The sequence below is a fragment of the Mytilus californianus genome, unplaced genomic scaffold, assembly GCF_021869535.1.
Source record: "Mytilus californianus isolate M0D057914Y unplaced genomic scaffold, xbMytCali1.0.p SCAF_2, whole genome shotgun sequence".
NCBI lineage: Eukaryota > Metazoa > Mollusca > Bivalvia > Mytilida > Mytilidae > Mytilus > Mytilus californianus.
Window position 1 is genome coordinate 127,390,556 of NW_026262668.1, and position 12,048 is coordinate 127,402,603.

At 31.5% G+C, this 12,048-nt stretch overlaps 1 protein-coding gene across 5 annotated transcripts in view; it reads left to right on the top strand.

Moving 5' to 3' along the window:
- The first annotated feature begins 848 nt into the window (after positions 1-848).
- Positions 849-12,048, top strand: part of LOC127730954 (uncharacterized) — a 37,749-nt gene continuing 26,549 nt past the window's right edge. The window contains exon 1 of one of the 5 annotated variants that reach the window (XM_052239589.1): positions 849-942. The gene's annotated coding sequence lies outside the window, so the exon portion shown is untranslated. Of the gene's footprint in view, positions 943-970; positions 1,060-6,337; positions 6,454-9,560; positions 9,644-12,048 lie in introns of those variants that run through there. The other 4 variants (XM_052239590.1, XM_052239588.1, XM_052239591.1 and 1 more) reach the window with 4 other exon arrangements.

A 12,048-nucleotide genomic window follows, 5' to 3' on the forward strand; every position in this document is an offset into this window, starting at 1 on the left:
AGTGATGTTAGGAATCGAAACGGTATTTGGAAGGCCATATAATTTACCTCAATTTAGGATAGACTCTCGAATTTAGAAGAGTCGAAATAGGATGAACGGATCATATAAACCCGAAGGCAAAAATAATACAAGCCCAAACGAAAAAAATATAAACAAGTCTAAATTGAAAACAACGTTCAAACCTATGATTGATATATTTGTATATACATGTATTTATATATATATATTTATATATTCTTATTATGTTTATTAAATTGAATAAAATAACACAGGGAAATATCTATCAAGAAAAATAAGCTTTAGAAAAGTTGTTTTTAATTTACAGTTAAATTATACGTAGATATAAGTGCATGTTTACATGTAGGCCATATGGTGACATGTTGTAATAACAATTAATTAATAAACTGGACATACGCAAGTTTTACAACTATAAATTGTCCAGCTTGGTAAAAATATGTCAAATGTGTATCTTTTCAATAAAAAGTATTATTGTCAAACTAATAGAAATTTTGATAAACTGTTATATTCAATTTAAAATGTATATAAGCTTATGATTGTACCGTTATGGACACACCGTTCCAGACCGGCCAAATAAACTGTTGTTGCAAATAACCTTGTGTTGTGTTACAATACTATGAACAATGTATGTGAAGTTTCAATACTTTATCTAGTTCTGGTCACAGTATCCTGAGTGACCAGAAAATACAAGACCACGGTATTTATACACTGTCAAGAGTTTCAAGTAAAGGCTTTATCAAGGAAATATATGTTTACAATCAAAAACTTGTAGTCATATTTACCTGTGCGAGACCCCGCTATAAGTAAGTAATAACATATTCACCTTGACACAAAACTTATACGTTGTTGCATAAGAATACATGTAAAAGGTGTTTTTGCCACAGTTCCCTGTCTGGAAACTAAATTGTGTAAACATTGTTTGAGGTATTGATCAATTAGTTAATGTATGCACTGTGTCTAAACTACCCCGGCAAAAAATGTTTGGACTCAATAGTATCTAATATTCGGTACGGTGACGGAGTATCAACAGACAGAGAAAAGGTAGAATTTCTGTATATTTACTTGTTATTTTTATGACATTTAAGAATATACATACACATATTACTGTTTTCGATTGTGAGATGTAATATTTTCTACAACCGTTCTAGATAAATGGAGAAATAAATAAAAAGGCACATCATAATGGTGAATTGAGTGAATCTTGCCTCGAATTTGTATTTCAGTGCATGGAACGAAAGAAATGGGTCATGTCAAAATTGAAGAACTCGGTTTTGTCAATGTGTACGACCCGGTTTCGTCCTATAATTTCACAAAGCAGGACCCGGAACGTTCATAGAAAACAATTCATAATCGCAAGACGTGAATTAAAATCCGGCGTCATCAGGAGTTTGATGGCTTGTTGGAAAATGATTTCTTTCAGAGGATAACTTATCATTTATTTGAATCCGTAAACACTTGCATTCCTGCTTTAACGGAACAAAAATAATTTAAATTTTGCTTTGTATAAAAACGAATACTTTAGCAGCGAAATACTAAGAAATGAAGGTTTTGTAAATCAATTTGTTTTTTTTTACATGAATGACGTAAATTCAAGTGTTCAAACTTGGATAGTGTACGGCCTTGAAAATTGAAGGACGCACATTTGATATGTGATATTCTTGGACAACAGGATGGTGATCTTAATAAATATTCCACTCTACCTAGGGGGCTGTATGGTCGTTTTAAAATGAATATTTTGAACACTAAATGTTGATTATAAAGCATAGAATACTAAGTAAGACAAACGTATATGCATGCAGAATCGCCTTAGAAAATGAAGGATCATAATAATAATGCGTTAACAATCTTTTTTACCCCTCCTTGTAACTATTATACTAAATATAAATTAGTATCATAGTCTCAGGCTATCCAGAAAATGCAATAGTGAGTATTTTAGTAATAATTTTATAAATATAACTATATCGTATACCATCATAAAATTTAATAAAAAAAAAAAAACAACTTTGAGTGCCAATCGCGTATGTACTATACAGACTCTGTAATCGTATGAGTTTTGTTTCAACTGATTTTTATCGTTTTTCTTATGTTGTGCTGTTATACCACTTTCTTTTTTTGGGGGGGGGGGGGGGGGGGGGTGGGAGGGGGGAGGGAGGCGCTAACACGTTTAACACCGCCATTCTGTATATGCCAGTCCCGAATCCAGGAGCCTGTATACAAATTCAGTGGTTGTCTTTTACTGCTTTATATCATATTTGTTTTTCGTTTTTTGTTTTGTTCATAAATCAGGTCGTTAGTTTTCTCTTTTGATTTTTTTTTTATATTTTTCATTTTGGGGCCTTTTTCATTGTTTCTTATTGTTGGATGCCATACGGTGACCTATAATTGCTAACTTTTACGTCATTTGGTCTCTGATGGAAAGTTGGCTCATTTGGGATTTTTCACAGGGTAAATGGCCACTTAGATTGTTCTGAATAAGACGTAGATATAGTGACGTTAATATGGTGTAAACCAACGTTTAATCACATTGAAAATACATAATTGTAATATGCATTTATTTTAAATAGAAATAAATGTTAACTTGAAGTTTCCCACAGCTATGTTTTTACGTACTCAAGTGTTAAAACTCGCATTAGTACGAGTAACACAGTATATATATAGTACCAGAAAGTTAGCGGGGTTGCATGCATGATTAATTTGTGCAGAATATTATAGATTTAAGTCTTTTTTTCAGACTATCCGTCAATGAATGAATGAATGAGTAAATGATAGTAAATATATTGTAAACATAGCGTATAGTATAGTAAAGCATACTAGCTTTACTCTTTTGATAAATTAATTTGGTAACACAATCAAACCCCATTTTATTTTTACATACTAGTATAGAAAACAAACAAACATCATAATGTTATAAAAGAATTAATGTAAGAGCACGCTATAAAGTATTAATATTCCATTTATGATTTTGCTAAAATTTTGCATACAACTTTGGCTCGTTGAACTTTAACTGAAAATCGAAAAAAAATAATGTATTCATCTCTTTTATTATCTGAAATATTACTGATTGACTTCTTTCAAAATAGGTGAACATTTGTATAGAAAGCACATAAAATCGGCGAAAATCCTACTTAAATTTGTCTTAAAATCATCAAATCTCAAATTTCTAATACATAGATTTTTCTTTGTTTTACAATAGCATCTATATGGCTCATATCTTTAATTTCTTTCGACGGACAATGTTCAAATCAGTGTTAAAGTTACTTTTCATAAATGTGTGGTTTAAAAAATAAACAAAACCGGTTCCTATATTAAGACAAAACCGGGTCCTTATGTAGTAAACAACATTGATAAAACCGGGTTCTGATATTTCGACATGACCCATTTTTTTTGTTCCATGCACAGGAATACAGATCTTTAGGTGCTCAAAGTCACTAGTCTTGCAATCTCCGTGTTAATATCTTTCTTTTTGTACCTTTTTTCCCGTACAATGTGCACAATTTAAAGAGAAATTAAACAAATTCGAGGCAAGGTTCACTCACTTCACCATGTTGATGTGCCTTTTTACTTATTTCTCCATTAATCTAGAACGGTTGTAGAAAATATTACATCTCACAATCGGAAACAGTTATATGTGTATGTATATTCTTTAATATCATAAAAACAACAAATAAATAAACAGAAATCCTACCTTTTCTCTGTCTGTTGATGGTCCGTCACCGTACCGAATATTAGATACTATTGAGTCTATACATGTTTTTCCGGGGTAGTTTAGACACAGTGGTATGGTTCACTTGTAAAATACATGTTTTATATAGCTAATACAGTCAGATAAAATATGTGAAATGCCAAATGGTTAAAATAATAAAATTCTTCTTATCAAAATGGTAATAAAAATATGATTAGACATGTTAAAATAAATGCTTCTGAAATATTTTCTTTAACCAAAAATGGAAATAAGAATTTAGGTCCAAATTTACTCTGTCACAATATTCTAGACGGAGATTATATACTCACAATATAGATGCTTTATGTATCGGAGACTATGAACTATAATAAAAGAAAAAAATTATGATAGCCCCTTTCAGTATAGTGAAATTTCCTAAGATTAGAATAACTGTTTTCTGTGTGTTTTTCGTTGTCTCTCATGGGTCTTCAGCATTTTTCTTTACCTTCATCCTAAATTTCAAGGGCAATATGAAATGTGTATTTTCTTTTAAACATCAAAATTAGTGTCGTTCCTAGATATATAGTTTTTTTTTATGGAACACAGTAAGCCTTTTTTCTGTTGTTGTATAACACCCTTGAAATATGAGCAAACACAATATTGTCAAGATGAAATGGGTCAACATGGCGGCTTTTGAATTTATCTATGCAAGATTGAAACACGGCAAACCGTGGCAGTCCGTAATAGGGTGCATAGTATGTGAAACAAACCATCTACGCGTAAAAATGTTTTGAAATATTTCATATTTCAAGAGTAATTCTTTTGTGAGGTTCATCGTAACAAATGAATAAAAAGTCTTTTCACCTCAAAAACTACTCACAAAACAGACTAACCTATCCAGTTGAAAAAGTTTTAAGGCCTGGCATCCACTAGATATTCAAAGTTAAATGCATTTTTGGTTTCAGAAATATAAAACCGTTTTTGGATTTTGATGGGCATTTTTTTCTGTTCCTGCAGAAGGTGTAAAAATAAACTGAGTTGGGTTAAATCTTTGCGATGCTCCCTCTCATGTAACAACTGATTTGTATTGTATTGATTGTTTTTGATTGACATGGACAATAGATGGACAACAGATATCTACACAACAATAGGTGATTTGAAGGGTGTAACTGAGTGGACAGTATATAAATAACACATATCTGAGTCGGTGATAGAGCAGATTATTACGTCGAGAAAACATTGTCAACCGAGGTAAAACCAAGGTTGACAATGTATTTTAGAGGGGTAACACTATGATCTATCGCCCTCTCAGCTATGTGTTATTTAATTTATTATACTGAATGTTCAGTTATTACTGTCTATTAAATTTCAAATGTAAAGTAATTAATTATGACGTCTTGTACATAACAACCATCCGTATTTAACAATTGATCAAGCGTCTCCGTGAAGGGTAATAGAGTATTTGCTATGGGATAGAGTAAATTATCTACTTCGTGTAAACCAATCATAATCTGTCATTTTGACATGAAGTATAATAATATCAAATGTAATTCATCTGTTTGCTTATTTTCACACAAACAGCAAGAACGAAAAAAAATGCCCTTCAAAATCCAAAAATGATTTAGCCTTATGAAACACAAAATGCACTTAAATTTTATATAGCTAGTGGATACCAATACTTAAAACTTTTTCAACTGCACAGGTTAGTCTGTACACAGAGTAGTTTTTTGAGGTGTAAATGCAGCCATTGATGTCCATTTGTTATGATGAACTGTAATATATTGCTGTACATACGGTAAAGGGATATTTTCCTTAAAATATTGCACACCATCAAATATTGTCAAGATGAAATGGTTCAACATAGGATGCGAGTATCACTTTGTTAAGGTTCATCAAAAGGAATTGAAAAATATGGCCGTGATTATACCACAAAATCTACTATGAGTACAAACAAACTGATGCATCTAGGAAAGTTTTAAGGCATTTCAAGACCTAGATATTTAAAAGTTATATATAGTCTACGTTTCAGAAAATTAAAAAACTTATCAAGATTGTGATGTGCATTTTTTTTTTTTGCAGTCTGCGGAATAAACAAACACATGAGTTTCGTTTGGTATGGCCTACTAAGTTACACAGTTTAAATCACCTATTGTTTGCAGATGTTAATTGTCCATCTATTGTCCATTAAAATATCAATACTACTCACAACATTATTATATGAGGGGAGCTTCTCAAACCTCTTTTCCATCTTAGTTTATTTTGGCATCTTCTGCAGGAATGGAGAAAAAATGAATAGCAAAATCCAGAAAAGTTTATAATTTTCTGAAACATAAAATGCATTTAAAATTTAATTATCTAGTTCCTACCATGCCTTAAACTTTTCCAGGTGCACAGGTTTGTATGTACCCAGAGTAAAATTTGTGGTGTAAATACGGCCATAATAGCCAAAAGGTGATGATGAACCTTAACCCAATACACAAAATTTTCAGTCATTGAAAACACGCGTTGAAAAAGTGATATGTATGAGGATAAAAATAGAACATGTTTTTCAACATATTTATTGAGGTTCTTTTATTTTAAATTTCTGACAAATTTAATTTATTATTCTAAACAAATCATATGTAACGATTTTTTTTCAACAATAAAATATCATTAAGATCAACACAGGATACGAGGATCTGGGTTAACTTTACCCAATCACTTTGTTTACCACAGGTTTGTAATTTAATCGTCCCTATCTGATTTGTTAAGTGTTGTAACATCAAAAAGACAAGGTAAGTACATGTATTTATTTCCATTTTATTTTTCACAATTGCTTTTTGATGTTTTAAGGTGAAAACGAACTCTCTTCAACCTTGCCCCAACTATAGATAAAATAGCCGGTAAGATGAATATCGTTAACCTTGGAAGGTAATTTGTCTAGGAGAAATGGAACTCTTAATTTAAAACGGGCAGATATTAGCTCGTCAGCCTTGGTCGGCAACTTATCTAAAGGAAGGGAACCTTGACAGAAAATTCCTGGCCTTCCAAGTAGGGGGTTCGACATAGGACCAACAACTCTATCCTGTAAATGGTTTTAAGTTACGGAAACAGAAACAAAATGTTGATTTAACTTTAACCTTATTTATTGAATGTTGTTTGTTATTTTACTTGTAACTTGTGCTTAATCTCGAATTGGCTTAAGTGCGCGCTGTTTATGGTGTTTTTGTATGCCTTGGATTTCACTTGACTATTTCTTATTATTGTTTGTCTTCCTTTAGCATTGTTTTTCTCCTATCATTTCCCATATTTTCATGGCTTAAATTAAACTTAAATTTTATATATCTATTGGATGCCAGGCCTTAAAACTTTTCAACTCCACAGGTTAGTCTGTACACAGAGTAGTTTTTGAGGTGTTAATGCAGCCATTGATGTCCATTTGTTATGATGAACCTTAATATATTGCTGTACATACGCTAAAGGGATTTTTTTTTTAATATTGCACATCATTAAATATTGTCAAGATGAAATGGTTCAACATAGGATGCGAGTATCACTTTGTTAAGGTTCATCAAGAGGAATTGAAAAATATGGCCGTGTTTACACCACAAATTCTACTATGAGTACAGACAAACTGATGCATCTAGGAAATTTTTATTGCATTTCAGAACCTATATATATAAAAGTTATATGTAGTCTATGTTTCAGAAAATTAAAAACTTATCAAGATTGTGATGTGCATTTTTTTTTCCAGTCTGCAGAAGAAAGCAAAATAAACAAACCCACAAGTTTCATTTTATACGGTGTACTAAGTTACACAGTTTAAATCACCTATTGTTTGCAGATGTTAATTGTCCATCTATTGTCAATTTAAATCAATACTACTTACAACATTATTATATGAGGGGAGCTTTTCAAACCTCTTTCCCAACTTAGTTTATTTTGGCATCATTTGCAGGAATGGGAAAAAAATAAATAGCAAAATCCAGAAAAAATTTTAATTTTCTGAAACATAAAATGCATTTAAAATTTAATCATCTAGTTCCTACCATGCCTTAAAACGTTTCCAGGTGCACAGGTTTGTATGTACTCAGATAAAATTTGTGGTGTAAATACGGCCGTAATAGCCAAAATGTGATGATGAACCTTAAGCAAATAAACAAAAATTTTCAGTTATTGAAAACACGCGTTGAAAAAATGATATGATTGAGGATAATAATAGAACGTGTTTTTCAACATACTCATTGAGTTTCTTTTATTATGAATTTTTGACAAATTTAACTAATTATTCTAAACAAATCATTTTAAACGATTTTCTTTCCAACAATGAAATATCATTACGATGAACACAGAATGCGAGAATCTCGTTTAACTTTACCCAATCACTTTGTTTACCAAGGTTTGTCATTTAATCGTCCCTGCCTTGGCTCATTTCAAAGACTTAATTAAAAAAAACGTCATAATTAGGCTATTGTTAGCATGGTTTTTCAGCTGTTCAGTTAAGCGCAAGAAGTTTGATGCCCTTAATTAAGGCAACAGTAGTTTGATGTTAAAATCTCATGAATTGTACAAGAATATACAAATCAAGGTATTAAAGAAAAACTACTTAGGGACTCGCATGAAGTCTGAAAGGAGCGAGACCGGTAGCATCTACAGAGCAGTTAGCATTTGTTAGTATTGCGTGTTTTTTAATTTTGGTTCATTTGTATATTATGGAGTTTAATGTGACCTCTATTTCGCTGAAGTATTATACATTATTGTTTAGGTGTGAGCTGAAGCCCGCCTCTATTTACACGATTTTATCGCTGCCTTGAAGACCCATTGGTGGCCTTGGACCCTGTGGTCGGGTTGTTTTTGACACATTTCCCGTTTCCATTCTCTGTTCTATGGCAGATGGAATTAAAATATAAACAACCACACCTGATGCAATAATGTCTATTGAACATTCAAGGGTGCTCTTTGATAGTTATACAATACTTTTTTACTTCCGACAACCTCATTTTAAACTTTTGGCTTTTCATATTGGTGTCCCTCGTCATAACTGAGAGATGAATGAGATTTAAATTGTGCCTTGAACGCTGTAAAAGGAAATTGGTATGATTCTTTTAAATGTTTCATCACTAATGTTGAAGAATACTTCTTTACTGTTCAAATATATTTGATGGTCTATAATAATCTGCTTTAGTTCGTTTCTGTGTGTGTTACATTTTAATGTTGTGTTTTTGTTGTGTCGTTGTTCTCCTCTTATATTTGATGCGTTTCCCTCAGTTTTAGTTTGTAACCCGGATTTGTTTTTATCTCTATCGATTTACGAGTTTCGAACAGCGGTATACTACTGTTGCCTTTATTTACTTGTAATTGATTTAAACTTACAACTGCATTTCTTGTAAGCTACTTTTGAGTTCGAATTTATAACTCTGGGGTTTAAATTTAGACATTGACTACATTTGGGTAACTGCGAATAAAACATGTAAAACATTAGAAGAAATTTGTGCTACTGGGACATAAAACTGCAATGCATGTAAAAATTAATCACAAAATAGCAATTCATTTAGTGTTAACAACAAATTTCCCATGAAACTATATTTACACAGTGGCACGTAACATTGTGTAGTTGTCTCAGAACTGTAACTTCTATTCGGAAATCAATAAATTAATGACACGTGTTGAAACTATAGCTTCCGAAGGGTTTTTTGGTAGATGTTGCGTCATAACAATACTCGGATTTCCCTTTTTATATAGGTTTATATGTTAATGATATACAGAAACAGATAAAACTATTAAATGTTTTACATGGTCCATACATAAAATTTATTCAAGTATAATACTCTTTTTTCACAAAAATAATATTTACAAATTCAAGCGTGATTGAGTTATTAGTATCCGTCTTTGTTAGACGATTGAATGTATATTGAGATTAATGTTTCTGCAAGAAATATCACACTCAACTTGATTTGTTAAGTATTGTAATATCAAAAAGGCAATGTAAGTACATGTATTTTTTCTATTTTATTTTTGGCAATTGCTTTTTGATGTTTTAAGTGGAAACGCATTTACTCTCATCAACCTTGCCCAAACTATGGGTAAATAGCCGGTTAGATGAAGATCGTTAACCTTGGAAGGCAATTTGTCTAGGAACTCTGAATTTTAAACGGGCAGACATTGGCTCGTCTGCCTTTGAAACAAGCAAATCAAACATTTCGTTTAAAAGGATTATCACATAAAATAATACATCTTGTTCTCTGTTTTTGCTTTCCTAATTCATATAACGATGTTAGGTACATGATGTCATAACTAGTACTTAAAAACGTTCCTTTAAATTAAAGCAACTGTACTTTTCCGACGTTCAAATCTCATAAATTGTTCGACATAAGTGAATGTCATTGTAACTCGTAAACCGTAAGTAATAGAGACATGGGGTATTTTGATTTGACGTCCTTGGTTCAATAAAAAGAAAATGAGATCAAGGTCCAAGTCCAAGGTCATGTTTTAGAATAAAACTTTTGCTTATTATCGCTTCTCCTAAGAAACTGTATTAGATATCGACAAAATATTTTGACTCAATTATTAGCTCCGACATGTCGTAATAATCTTTTAATTGAAAGGGTTCGCTGACATTTAAGGTGAGTTTTCTCCCCTTCTAATATTTAAAACTAGCTGTTTGGTGATATAACTAAATAACAAAATATAGAAAGGACCTATGATCTTTTAAATAGAGGTTCTTGCATTATGGCCTTAAAATTGATGTCAAAATCAGATTAATTTGACGTTCGAGATTTTGACCTTTGCTATAACTTTATATTGGTTCATGTTAATTTACATGGTCTTGTTAGGTTGAGGAAACATGAACTTGCTTGTTTGAACTGGAATCAGCCATTTTTTGCACTACTTTTGTGCAAAAGAACCTAAAACTATATATTTTTGGAATCAGTGTGAAGTAATCTATCATATGAAAACGGAAGTGAAGTTTTGTAAACCAGAAGTAGCAACGTATCTCCTGTGTTTCAAGAAAAAGTATATGGAAACCATGTATGTTTTTTTAATCAGCGTAAAGTAAGCTATTATTTGACACCAAAATGACTGTTATTTACCCGGAAGTGGCTTATTATATTCAAATATTATGAAAAAAGTTCCATAAGCAATGTATATCAGAATCATTTTAAGATAAATTATCTTCTAACAGCAGACCTACTATTTTTCATCGAAATTTTCAAATATCACGATGGAAAGACCTTCAATTGTTCTCTGAACAATTGGTTAGAGAACAATTGGTTTTTTATTATTATTTTTATTATCATTGTATTGATTGATTAATGGTAATGTATTCTTGCCTTAAAAAGTCTTTTCATTATTTTATATTGTTATTCACTTTTACAACACAGACAGACACCACTTAGGATAGCCGTTAAATAAAGGCAACAGTAGTATACCGCTGTTCAATAGTCATCCTAAGTAAGATAATCATGAGTAAGCTTCGATGTGCTTAGACATGTCCTATGACAGTCCTAGGCTCATTCTTGATCATGTCCTAAGATATTTCGATAAACAGGCCTTTAATTTTCTATACTGTTTTGATCACAAACTGTTTCTGTTGAAATATAAGGCCCTTTTTCATGCTGTAAGACCTTAATTCCGTTGAAATAAAGTGTTTCAGATATCGAAAATTCCCCTATTATTTCATATAAAAAAAGCAGTTTCAATAGAAATTCTACTGAACATATTTCTTGTCCAAATTGAATGAATTTCTTTTCATAATTATGGAATATATTTATGATTTTTATTTTTTTTTTGGAAATCAGTGTTTATAGACAATTATGAATGTCTTCAAATCACATGGCTATATAGGGAAAAAATCACACTTAATTTCAGCATTTGCATACAAATAGTTATTTCTAAGTAATGAAATGTCATAAAAATAATTCGTGATAACTATAAAAAAAACAAGAATGTGTCCTTAGTACACGGATGCCCCACTCGCACTATCATTTTCTATGTTCAGTGGACCGTGAAATTGGGATCAAAACTCTAATTTGGCAAAAATTAGAAAGATCATATCATAGGGAACATGTGTACTAAGTTTCAAGTTGATTGGACTTCAATTTCATCAAAAACTACCTTGACCAAAAACTTTAACCTGAAGCGGACAGACGGACGGACGCACGAACGAACGGACGCACATACCAGAAAACATAATGCCACTACTACTATCTTAGGTGGAGCATACAAATGTACACATTTATGAGATTAACATTAAAATTTTCATAAAAAAAATGTGTTTTTATATGAGATAATAGGGAAATTTTCAATAGGTGAAAAACGTTTGACCTAAGACTCTATGAGGCCCTCCTAAATATGATTTGATGTATTTATCGTATGAAAGCAGAATAAAA